Below are 12874 nucleotides of genomic sequence, written 5' to 3'. Positions count from 1 at the left end.
TTGGCACTAAGAAGCTTCCTAACTGTTTATTGGTCCAATAATTGACCTTTTCAGTCTTCATATCCTTTATTACTGACTTCCCCCCATTCTCTACCTATTCAGTCATACTGGTCCATTTTTTTTTTTTTTTTTACTTTTCTCCCTCTAGCCTTTGTGGGGTAATCCTTATAAAACATTCATCACTCTTTAGATTTGAGACAGAAATAAAACCTGAACTTGAATCTGATTTTGCCATTAACTATAGGACCTTAAGCAATTCACTTTGCCTTAGTTCAAAGTTTCCTCATTTTTCATCTTAAGGGGGCTGTACTGAGTTGGTTTAAATACTAAAGAACCCATGGACTACTTCCACAGAGAAAGTAAAAAGAGAAGCTGGCTGACGGAGGAGCTCTGGAGGGGTTAGAGCTATTTTCATTCTCTCTTCTTGAAATGTGAACTTTAAAGCACTAAGAAAAAAAAATTAAATTCTTTATTTTTTCCTTACTGAACTTCTGCTTATGTTTATCAAAGTACAATTGATTTCAGCCTATTTACTACATATATATGTATATATATATATATACACATATATGTATATATGTATAAAATATATAAAAGTCTTCTATTCCCTGGCTCATTTCCTTCAGTATGTTTGCTTCAGAATGTTTTCCTTCTAGCTTCAAATGTTTAACAGGTTCTCTGGAAAACAAAACAAAACTATGCACAACACACTTTTTACAAAGTTTAGTTTGCATTATTGGCATTTTCTCCATCACTGTTTTAAATTTAGACAACCAACAAAAGAATAAATCAAACTGATTTGTCTTGTTGATCTCTGAAGTGTATGATATCCTTGCACTGAAAATTCAAGTTAGTTCTTACCAGCTGGTTGGAGCTAGCTCCAACACTCCCTTGCACTCTTTCTAATTCCCCAATTTCTTAATTTTTTTTAAAAGATCTTTTTATTTTCAAAATATGCATAGGTAGTTGTCAACATTCAGCTTTGCAAAACCTTGTGTTCCATTTTTTTCTCCTTCCCTTCCTCCTCACCCCCTTTCTAGATGGCAAGTAATCCAATATATGTTAAACATGTGCAGATATATATATATATATAATATATATATACATATATATATATATATATATTTCCACAGTGATCATGCTGCACAAGAAAAATCAGATCAAAAAAGGAAAAAAATGAGAAAGAAAATAAAATGTAAGCAACAAGCAACAACTAAAAAGTGAAATACTATGTTGTAATCTATACTCAATTCCCACAGACCTCTCTCTGGGTGCAGATGGCTCTTTCCAAGATCTTTGGAAATGGCCTGAATCACCTCACTATTGAAAAGAGCCACTTCTGGAAGAATTGGTCATCGCATAAGCTTGTTGTTGCTGTGTACAGTGTTCTGTTAGTTCTGTTCACTTCACCTAACATCAGTTCATGTAAGTCTCTTCAGACCTTTCTGAAATCATCCTGCTGATTTTTCTTATAGAACAATAATATTCCATTACTTTCTTATACCATAATAACTTATTTAGCCATTGCTCAGCTAATGAACATCCACTCAGTTTCCTGTTACTTGCCACTATGAAAAAGGCTGCTATAAAAATTTTTGCACATGTGGGTCCTTTTCCTTTTCTTATAATCTGTTTGGGAGACAGACTCAATAGAGACACTGCTGGATCAAAAAAAGGTATGCACAGTTTTTAGCTCTTTGGGTGTAGTTCCAAATTGTTCTCCAGCATGGTTGGATCAGTTCACAATTCCACCAACAATGTATTAGTGTTCCAGTTTTCCCACATACCATCCAACATTTATCATTATCTTCTCCTGTCATCTTAGACAATCTGTGAGATGTGAAGTAGTACCTCGGTTATGTCTTAATTTGCATTTTCCTAATCAATAGCGATTTAGAGCATTTTTTCATATGACTAGAAATGGCTTTAATTTATTTGTCTGAAAATTGTAATTCTTTGTCTGAAAATTGTCTGTTCATATATTTTGACCATTTATCAATTGAAGGATGGCTTATAGTCTTTTAAATTTGGGTCAATTCTCTTAGAAATGAGGCCTTTATCAGAACCCTTGGATGTAAAATTTCTCCCAGTTTTCTCTTCCCTTATAATCTTAGCTGTATTGGTTTTGTTTGTACAAAAACTTTTAAATTTAATATAATCAAAATTAGTCAGAATTATCTATTTTGCATTTTACAATGTTCTCTAGTTCTTCTTTGGCCATAAATTCCTTCCTTCTCCACAGATCTGAGAGATAGACTTTTCCTTGTTCACCTAATTTGCTTATAGTATCACCTTTTATCTCTAAATCATGAATCCATGAAAATAATATTTTGAATAATTGAAGAAAATTATAAATTTCATTTGGGGGTTGGGGAAAATTAAGATATATATTTCTTTTTCTTATTCAATTTTATAGACAATTTGAAGTCTATGTACATGCCTCTTGAAGGTCAGTGGATCTCATATTAAGAATCCCTATACCAGAGTATCATATTTCACTTCAAACTCTCAACATGTCTAAAAGTTATTTATTCTCTCTTTGTCTTCCCCATCCTGACTCTTCTTATTTTTATTGATGGTACTCAGGCCAGGCAGTCATTTTCCCTTTCCATTTCCCTTTTCTTCTCCTGCTTTTTCTGTTTTTAAGTTCTTAAATCCTCTCTAGTTTTTTAAGTCCTTTTAATTCTTTTTTTAAAAATTTTTTTTAAATTTTAAAATTTTTTAAATTTATTTTAAACTAAAATACAAGAAAAGAAAAAAATTGCCTTGTACACAGCAGAACATAAGAAAGAATTCAAGATAAAACAATAAATTTCTGTTTCAAGAAAACCTATATGATAAATAGTATACATTGTTTTCAAAACTATCTTTTATTGCTTCTTTGTAGGTTTCTTTTCTTTTCTTTTCTTTTCTTTCTTTCTATTTTTTAAAATAACTTTTTATTGACAGAACCCATGCCAGGGTAATTTTTTACAACATTATCCCTTGCACTCACTTTTGTTCTGATTTTTCCCCTCCCTCCTTCCACCCCCTCCCCCAGATGCAAGCAGTCCTATACATGTTAAATAGGTTACAGTAGATCTTGGATACAATATATGTGTGCAGAACCGAACAGTTCTCTTGTTGCTCAGGGAGAATTGGATTTAGAAGGTATAAATAATCCGGGAAGAAGAACAAAAATGCAAGCAGTTTACATTCATTTCCTAGTGTTCTTTCTTTGGGTGTAGCTGCTTCTGTCCATCCTTGATCAATTGAAACTAAGTTAGATCTTCTCTTTTGTTGAAGAAATCCACTTCCATCAGAATACATCCTCATACAGTATCGTTGTTGAGGTATATAATGATCTCCTGGTTTTGCTCATTTCACTCAGCATCAGTTCATTTAAGTCTCACCAATCCTCTCTGTATTCATCCTGCTAATTCTTTCTTAATTACAATGGCTTTCAAATATTTTTCTCAGTGCTATTATCATTATCTTAGTTTGGGCCTTCATTGTCTTACCCCTGGATTGCTATAATAGCCTTTTGGCTTCAATCCATTCTGTTTATCACTGTTTTCCTAAAATTCTGCTTAAAGAATTCACCTCTCTTTGCTTAGGAACCTATTCTTTAATGGATCAAGTACAAATTGACCAGCATGACTTTTAAAGATCTCTATTAGCTATTCAGTAATGTGCAACTCTTTGTGACCCCATATGGGCAAAAATTTTTCTGGGCAAAGATACTGGAGTAGTTTGCCATTTCCTTCTTTAGTTTTTCTACAGATGAGGAAATGGAGGCAAATAGGATTAATTGACTTGCCCAGAGGCACACAACTAGTAAAGTCTGAGGCCAGATTTGAACTTGCAAAGATTGGTCTTCCTGATATTAGGTCCCTAGATGTAGATACTTTGCCACCTGGCTGCCCTGCAGTCTATCACCTGGACGCTTATCTTTCACTACTTCCTAACACAAACTCTCTGATCTAGTAAGATCAGTTTTTTTATTGTCTACCCACAAATCAAGCTCCCCTTTCCTACCTTCCACTGCTCATGTTGTCCCTTACTCTTCCCCCTTCCCTTCTTTATTCCAGGCATGATCCTACTCCTTCCCTTTTTCAGTATCATGAATCTTCCATGAATTATCTGAGCCTACACCTTATAGTCACAATTAGCATTGAGGGTAGCTTGGGGATAAAGTCTGAATGGCTAAGATTTATATAGCACTTTTAAGTTTGCAAAACACTTTATATGTGGAGCTTCCACCTTCAATAGGTTGAGACAGCAATGTTCTGCTTCCTTCCTTCTCTTTTGAGCAGAATGCTTGAGTGTGTTCCTTGGGATAGGAGTGGGAGATGGGATGGGAATCCCCATGGTTTTCCCCCCAAGCAGTGAAAACTACACAAACATAGCAGCAAGAATGTGAACTTTCCTAGGTGAGTATGATTGAGGGTTCCAAATCATTGACTACCTGTGGAAGTTTGTGATTCCCTGAACACAGGTTATTTGAAGATTGATCCTGGGAAATGTATATTTCCAGTCTTGGTGGCTAGTTCCTGGGTTCCTGAGTCCATGTTCCTAATGGGAGGTGCTTCCTGTGACTACACTTGATTCTAAATATATACATAGAGTAGATGGAAGGAATTTCAGAAGAGACAGTACTGTTAACTGGGGAGATTAGGGAAAGACCTCCTGCAGAAGGTGGGATTGAACTGAAATTTGAAGAAAGCAAAACTATGAAGAGAAAGGAAAAGGAAAAAGAAAGATCATTTCAGGTAGGAGGGAGTCCAGTACAAAGGCAATGAGACTGGCAATGGGATATCATATCTGAGGCACAGCAAGTAGGCCATTGTAATTGGGTCATAGAAGGTATGTGGAGGGGAGTAAAGTGTAAAAGGACTAGAAGGCAGAAATAGAAAGAATTTTAAATAACAAACAAAGGAATTTATATTTGAATGATGTGGGTGAGCCTGTACTTCAGAAAAAACACTTTTTCAGGTAAAGAAAACATATAAGGCAGAGAGATGTTGCAGTGTCCAGGTGAGAGAGGGTAAAGGCTCAGTGTCTATATGGAGGGAGAGAAGAAATGATGGGAAAGTAGAGAAAACAAGATTTAGCAACAAATTTGGTTAGGGAGGTGCAATAAGGAGCTGGGAATGATTTTGGGAGCCTGATTGGCTGTTGGTTGTCCTTCATTCCAATGACATCACTGAGGTGGAGTTAGGTATGGTGTGTTTGTGGCCGACTAGACAAATATGAGCTCAGCTCAACTACTCCATAAGAACATTTGGAGTAAAGAGGTCTCTAAATTTGTTCATTTTACATTTCTTTTGCGCTATTGCAATTGTGGTTCACCCTTTCTTTGATGTGGGCCTGTCCTGTTGGGTGATCCTCCTCTATGTCTCCATGTTATCCAGTTAATGCCAGAATTCTTCAGAGAGTCCTTGAGAGGGTCCTTGTGCTGCTTCTTCTGACCTCTATATAAGCACTTGCTCCATAAAATAGTCTTTTAGGCAAATGTACACTTGGCATTTGAACAATGTGGCCAGCCTGTGGAGTTGGCTTCTGTGTAGAGTTGGAAGGCTTGGCAATTTAGCTTGAGAAAGGACCTCAGTGTCTGGTACCCTATCTTGCTAGTTGATCTTCAGAATTTTCTTAAGGCACTTGAGATGGAAATAATTCAGTTTCCTTGCATGGTGTTGTTATGCTGTCCAGGTTTCACAGGTTATACAGTCTTCAATTTGGTAGACAGCCAAATACTTCTCTCCCATGCTTTCCTTCTGAGCCTTCTCAACACTGAGCTAGTCTTGGAAATGCCATCATCTATACCATCAAAACCATCATCTATATGTACATTCCTGGAAAGCATACTGTCAAGGTAAATGAATTTATCCACAGAATTAAAATTTTTTTTATATGCTATAACTGGCAGTTCTATGTATGGATGGTGTGGTACTGGCTGATGGAGAATCTATGTTTTATTTATGTTCATTGTTAGACCAAAATTAGCATAAGCAGCTGAGTATCAATCAGGCTGAATTGGGTGCACAATCATCTGCAAATAAAAAAATCATGCACTAACTATCTTTCCACTTAAGTTTTGGCTTTATAGCCTTTAGAAGTTGAATTTTCTCAGAAAATAGTGGTACCTTCAACTATAATTGGGAAATTCAAAAGATGGGAAAGTTTTTGAGGAAAGGTAAGTTTTGACTTGGATATCTTAAGTTTGAGATATCTAAAAGGCATTTGGTAATGTGGGACCCAGCTCAGGAGAGAGATTAGAACTGGATACATAGAACTTAGAATCATTTACATAAAGATGATAATTAGACCCATGGGATCTGAGATCATTAAGAGAGATTGTTGTTGTTCAGTCGTCTCCCACTCTTCATGACCCCTTTTGGGGTTTTCTTGGCAAAGATACTGGAGTGGTTTGCCATTTCCTTCTCCAGCTCATTTTACAGATGAAGAAACTGAGATAAACAGGATTAAGTGACTAGCCCAGGATTACAGTTAGTAAGTGTCTGAGACCAGATTTGAACTCAAAAAAATGAGCCTTCCTGACAAATGGAACTTTATAGTACCTCCACAATTTTTGGACATGCAGTGGATGAAGAACCAGCAAAAGAGCACAAGAAAGAGCAGTTTGATGGAAGGGAGAATAAGAAAAGAGTAGTGTACTGAAAATAGAGAGGAGAAAATATCCAGAAGGAGAAAGTAATCAGCAGTGTTTAATACTAAGACTAAATTACAAGCAAGTTGTTAATATGTCAACAATGGAGGATGTTTCCACAATGGTAGTTCCTTATACACATTAAATCATAGATCTGAACCCCACAAGAGCGCCAAATGGGCATTATTGGGTGACTTCATTTAGCGAAGAACTTCAGTGATTATTAACTTTTTTTTTTCACTTAAAACTGATATCTGAGATCCTTGTTAAAAGAATATAGGTTATGTCTACAACTGTTTAAAAATAGAAAAAAAAAACTTCAGTCTTTCTGTTTCTGGTTTTGTTAGATGATACCAAAAATCCATCATGATTTCTTCACAGAATTGTAAAGACATTTTGATGATTGTTATAGGCTGAGGCAGATACAAACCTGACACTTCCAAAACTTGAATTCCAGTAACTTTAATTTCTCAGGTTCAAAGAGATTGTTTTAATGCTAACTTGTCACAAAACAGAATATTACAGTGGAAATCTGAAACTTACTCCATGTCTGTGAGTAGGGAGAAGCAGCTGAGAAAGAAGATACAGAAAATAGGAATGGGTTAAGTCTGCCTTTTGTTTCTGATCAAGTGTTGGGGGGCGGAGTTATGGCACCAGGAAGATATAAACATGTAGGGGCTGGAATGTGTCTGTTCTTTGGCAAGATGCCTGTCTTTGACGTTAATTTAAAGCTTTCTGGGGTTGGTGAGCAAACCAGTTAGTTCCTCTGCTTTTGTAAGGGCTGGGTACAAGGTCATGTGAGTCTTTGTTTGGCTTCTATAAAAATAGTTTTTATTGCAAAATCCTGTTTTTTGTTTACACTTGTTTAAACAAAGTTTATGAAATGTTATAAAGTAAGGTACCCCAATTTCCTGCTCAAATCAATCTGCCAGGCCTCCAGCACTGCATGATAAGTCCCAGCTTGGGACCATAAATACAGCTCCTCATTCTAACCCCTATGGAGGGAAAACTGAGGGTATGTATTTCCAGGGACACACACACACACACACTCTGTCTCTGTCTCTCTGTCTCTGATTCTGTCTCTGTCTCTGTTTTTCTCTCTCTTTAAATGTAGAAACTTGACATGACTTGCTAAAAACCTTCTGCAATACTGATTTTTTGACATTTGATAGTATAACTATTTTTTTTCTAATTTCTTTTCATATTTAAAGGGGTTGTATATTCATTCACTTATTCAAAAACTTTTACCATGTATAATAATACTAATGGACATTTTAAGAGATATGTAATTAAATGGGAAGTGAGAGGAAATAATTTAAACACCTATGATGTTCCTGACACTCTGCTAAGTGCATGTCATTTGATCCTTATAGCAATTCCAGGATTAGGTACTATCATTATCTCCATTTTATAGTTGAGAAAACTGAGGCGAACAGAGGTTATTTGGTTAAGTTCAGGATCACACGGCTAGTAAGTGCCTGAGTCTAAATTTGAATTCAGATCTTCCCAAATCCAGGCCTAGTGTCCTATCCACTTTTCCACCACTAGCTTCTGGAAAGTGTTTTAGTATCTCACAATCTAGTGGAATATCAACTTACATTAGCCAACATGTTAAATGTATTATCTAATTTGAGCTTTGAAATCACTTTCAAATCAAGTAATTTCACTGTTATGTTCCTCATTTTTCAGATGTGGATTCTGATGCTCAAGTTAAATAACTTGGTCAAGATTATGCAATTTTTATTAAGAGGCAGAGCCAGAAGTAAAGATCAGGTTTTCTCATTCAAAGTTCAGTAGTCTTTGGAGTCCACCACATTTGCCTTCTTTTTTAGTGTTTTTCTCTTAACAGAATTTATGATTATGTTAATAAAGATCTACTAGAGACTGTACAATACTGAATTTTCCTTTTTTTTTTTTTTTCTTTTTTTCCTATTTTTAGATTCTCTTTTCCACTACCACCCTTTTGGTGCCTGGTTTTCATGTCACCTAGGTAGCTGGATGGTACATTATATAGATATCTAGACCTAGAGTCATCAAGGCCAGAATTCAAATCCTGCCTCAGAAACTTACTAGCTGTATGATGCTGGGCAAGTCATTTAATTTCTATCTTAATTTCTTCATCTTTAAAATGGGAATAATAATAATATCACGTACCTTCCACAATTGTGAGGATAAAATGAAATATTTGTTAAATGCTTTGTAAAATCTTAAAGTACTATTTTGTAAAACCTTCTATTAATATTATTATTAACCTTGTAACTCATCATTAATTTACCCAAACTTTTTTTTGAAGTCTTATTGGTGCCTTTTGGTTTTACATCTAGTTACTTCCCAGCAGACTCTCCTCACACTGACTCTTCTCTTATAAAAAAGAAAAACAGTTAAGCAAAAGCAACCAACATAGCAACTGCACCTGAGAGCATATACAATATTTCCAACAAATATTTCCTCACTTCTCTGATGACAGGAGGGAAAAGTGTGTTTCATTATCTGTTCTGGAGGAGTAATATTGTCATTAATCACAGTTAATTAGAGTTCTCTTGCCCATTCGTGTTGTTTTCACAGACGTCATTATAGTTACTGTGTGTATTGCTCCGGTTCTGCTTACTTCATTTTGTATTAGGTTACAAAAGCCTTCCCATGTTGTTCTGAATTTCTTATATTTGTCATTTCTTTCCTCACAATCATATTCTAAGACATTAAAATATAATATTTTTTAGAACTCACCCAATTGAATACTGGTTTTTGAATTAGGAAGACTTGGATTCAGAACCTACTTCAGAATTTCCCAATCTCTTTTAATTATTACCAATTTATCTTGTAGCTTGTCTGAACTTACTTGTTTTGTCTTTCCCATTGGACTATAATCTTCTTAAGGGCCGGGACTATCTTTTGCCTTTTTTTTGTGTGTCCCTAGTCCTTAGCATAGTGCCTTGCACATAGTAGGCACTTAATATTGATTGATTGACCCTTCATAAGTCACTTAGCTGTTCTGTGCCTCAGTTGCCTCGTGTGTAAAATGAGTGGGTTAGACTTAACTGTCTTTAAGTTTCCTTTCAGCTCCCTATATAAGTACCTGTTTTATTTTCATTTTTTTCCTGCAACAAAAAAAACTATAACTATTTTGACACATATGATGTTTAATGGAAAGATAAATGAAAAAGCATTTATTTTATATGCCAGATATTATATTAAGTAGTGGAGTTACAAATATGAGGGAACAAGATAGTCCCTGCCCTTAAGGAAATTACATTCTGATAAAGAAGGCAGCACATATTGGAGAGTGATGGCTAAGGAAAAATATTTTAGATGTAGAAGTTAGAGAGAATGGTGAATGGAGACATGCAGCAATTGATTAATATGATTAATACAATTAATCTCATAAATTAATTTAATGAAATTTAATAATGATATGTAATAATAAAATAAGTCTAATTAAATTAATTCCTCACCAGGAATAGTAGTATGAATTCTATCACTCTCTGATGTTATATTTACTCTTTCAAGTCCCTGAAGTTCTATTTAGAGCTGCACTAAAAATAATTTTTTCCCGAGTACCAAATTTCATCACTCTGAGTAGTAGGACTAGGAACCAACCTATGGAAAGTACAAAGAAGCAGATTTTGGCTCAGTGTAAGGGAAAACTTCCTAACCATTAGAGTTGGCAAAAATGGAATACACTGTCTCTGTCCATGTGTTCTCAGTCACTGAAGATCTTTTAGAGGCATCTACCACTTGTGGATGTAGTAGAGAATTGTGATTTGGGGAGGGGTTAGACTAGATGATTTATGAGTTGCTTCCCTTCTCAGTTAAAGATTACAATCTCTATGAAGAGATTTGATACAGTCTTTAACTTTATTGGATGGGATTCTCTCCAGAGAGGAATTATATTATCATTTGTAAGGCTTGCTATCATTTATAATCAATAGTTCTGTACCTTACTTCTTTGAGAAGCAAAGAACTCATTGCATCTCTTTATACAGGAATAGTTTTTCATCTGCTAACACTTCCTAATTCTCAAAAATGAGGATATTCAAAAATACATAAAGTTGTACAGACAAATTTCATTTTTTATTGGTCAGGTAGTTCTCATGAACATTTTGTTTATTTAACTTCTAACTTGTTATTAATATTCCTGAGAAGTTCCTACTCAGTTTTATTTCTTTAAGTTGTAGAGTTGCAAAACATTGGTGACCAATGTTATTTCATTTTGGAAAAGTTTTAACCTCCCCCCCACCCCAAATGATATCTGTATATTTCTAGATTTCTTTTTCTCTGTGATCCAGATGAATTGTTATAAGGATTTTAAGTGGTTAATTATAATAAAATCAGTATTTTTGATACATATTAACCCTTATTATCTGCTCATATAGAATTATAAACATGTTTCATACTATAAAGCACTACGTTTCTAAAAAGGTCCATTCCTCAAAACAGGTTTCATTGAAATTTCAAGGATTTGAAATATTGTACCACTGCGTTATTCGTGTGGTAGGCTGATTACATCAGGAAGTCATTAAAGATTTCTGGGGAGAAGGAAGGTGACTTTTGGGGATGACTGGTGGCACCTGCTTTAGGAAAGGGAGAAGAAATACCACAGCTTTTTTTTTTTTTTCCCCAGCAAAGCTAAAATGGTGAAGAGTGGCAATTGTTCCAAGAGTATATCCTAATGTTTTAGGAGCAGATCTTCCCAAGTTTTGGTCCGGTTATGCTAAAGATGTGCTCCAAATCTTGTAAGGAAATAGTTTTTCCCACTGTTCTTTTCAAAATGAGACCTTATCCCTAGAGTGTATGTCCTAAGATTGTTTTCCTTGTTCTTTTGCTTTTTAAGTTTCAATTAAATGTTTTATTTTAAAATGTATTTTTCTTTTGATACCTTTTGTTTTAGATTACATTCATTTCTGAATATATTCTCTCCATATCACTTAGAAACCTTCCTTTGTAATTAAGAATTAAAAAAAAAACACACACTTCTACAAACTAACACCTGGATAGCATTTGTCAGTGTAAAAACTTCTAGTGGGGTTTTATGAGATGGGGGCTGATGGGAAATAGCAGGGAGAACCCAATGTGCCTCCTCTTGGTGTATCTCCTTTTTTCTTTATTCATCTTACACCCTTCCTATTAATGTCCCCTTCCTTTTTTCCTGTCCAGCTTGATGCTAACCCCTTATTCCTACCCTTGGCAGAAGAGACCTCAGTCTCTTCTCCAATTCTTTGGCCTCTCAGTCTCTTACTAACAGTAACGAGATTAACCCTTCCACTCTCCTGCTGTGGGGCAGGAAAAGGGGCATAGAGCTCCCATAAAGGGATTAAGTACTTGGAATTTATTACTCAAGAGTTTCTAGGTCATTAGGCAGTGCCACCTTAACCTGCAATCCATAAGGATCTCAGACAAGCTGTCTAAACTCAGAATAAGGCATGCAGTCTTGGTCTGGTCAAAATAAGAATAGTTAGCATGCATGAGCTCCCACTGTAGGCTCTAGGAGAATTTTTAGTCACCAATATTCTAAAGAAGTACCATCTGTACTGTTCATAGCCTCCATACTCACAATGGATTCAATGATACAGCATTTATATCAGTTTTTAGGCATTCAACCATGGAAAAAATTGTCCTAAAGACAATGGTTTGTCTAAAGTCCTGGTTTGATTTGTAAAAGAAACATCAGAAAATTGACAATTATAATTTAAGACAAGAATACCTCCACCATAATTTCTTTCTTAATTAATTCTCTTAATAATCAAAGGGACCTCAAGGGCATCCAAGAAGGGAAATTATAGATTGGAAAATCTCTCATAAATCATTGAAAATTCACTGAAGAATCATATATTCAAGTTCAGAATCCCACAATATAGCACCTTAATCAGACTATCATCTCAATTTAATACTCACAGTTTTGTAGGCTAGGTCTTCAAGGGCAAAAATTTCTAGGTTCTTGGAGTATTCTATGCATGTGTACTAATGAAATAATGGCTTAAAGGCAGAGAAAATGAAAAAGTTTAATCATTTTAGGACTGAATGACAATTCAGATGATTAGGCCTGGTGAGCTTCTAATTTAGGAGGATATGATTGATTGATGAATTCTTTCATACTGAAAACATTTGAGAAACAATTTTTGTCCAGCAGCTAGGATCCTAGAAATCCTAATCCCCCTACTATTGGTAAAGGGAGATTCTGGTTGAATCTGGGCAAGCAGAGCTGAGATTAGAGTCATTGAGGTAAGG

This window comes from Sarcophilus harrisii, chromosome 3 (genome assembly GCF_902635505.1).
Source record: "Sarcophilus harrisii chromosome 3, mSarHar1.11, whole genome shotgun sequence".
Taxonomy (NCBI): domain Eukaryota; kingdom Metazoa; phylum Chordata; class Mammalia; order Dasyuromorphia; family Dasyuridae; genus Sarcophilus; species Sarcophilus harrisii.
Note: the sequence above shows the minus strand (reverse complement) of the source record.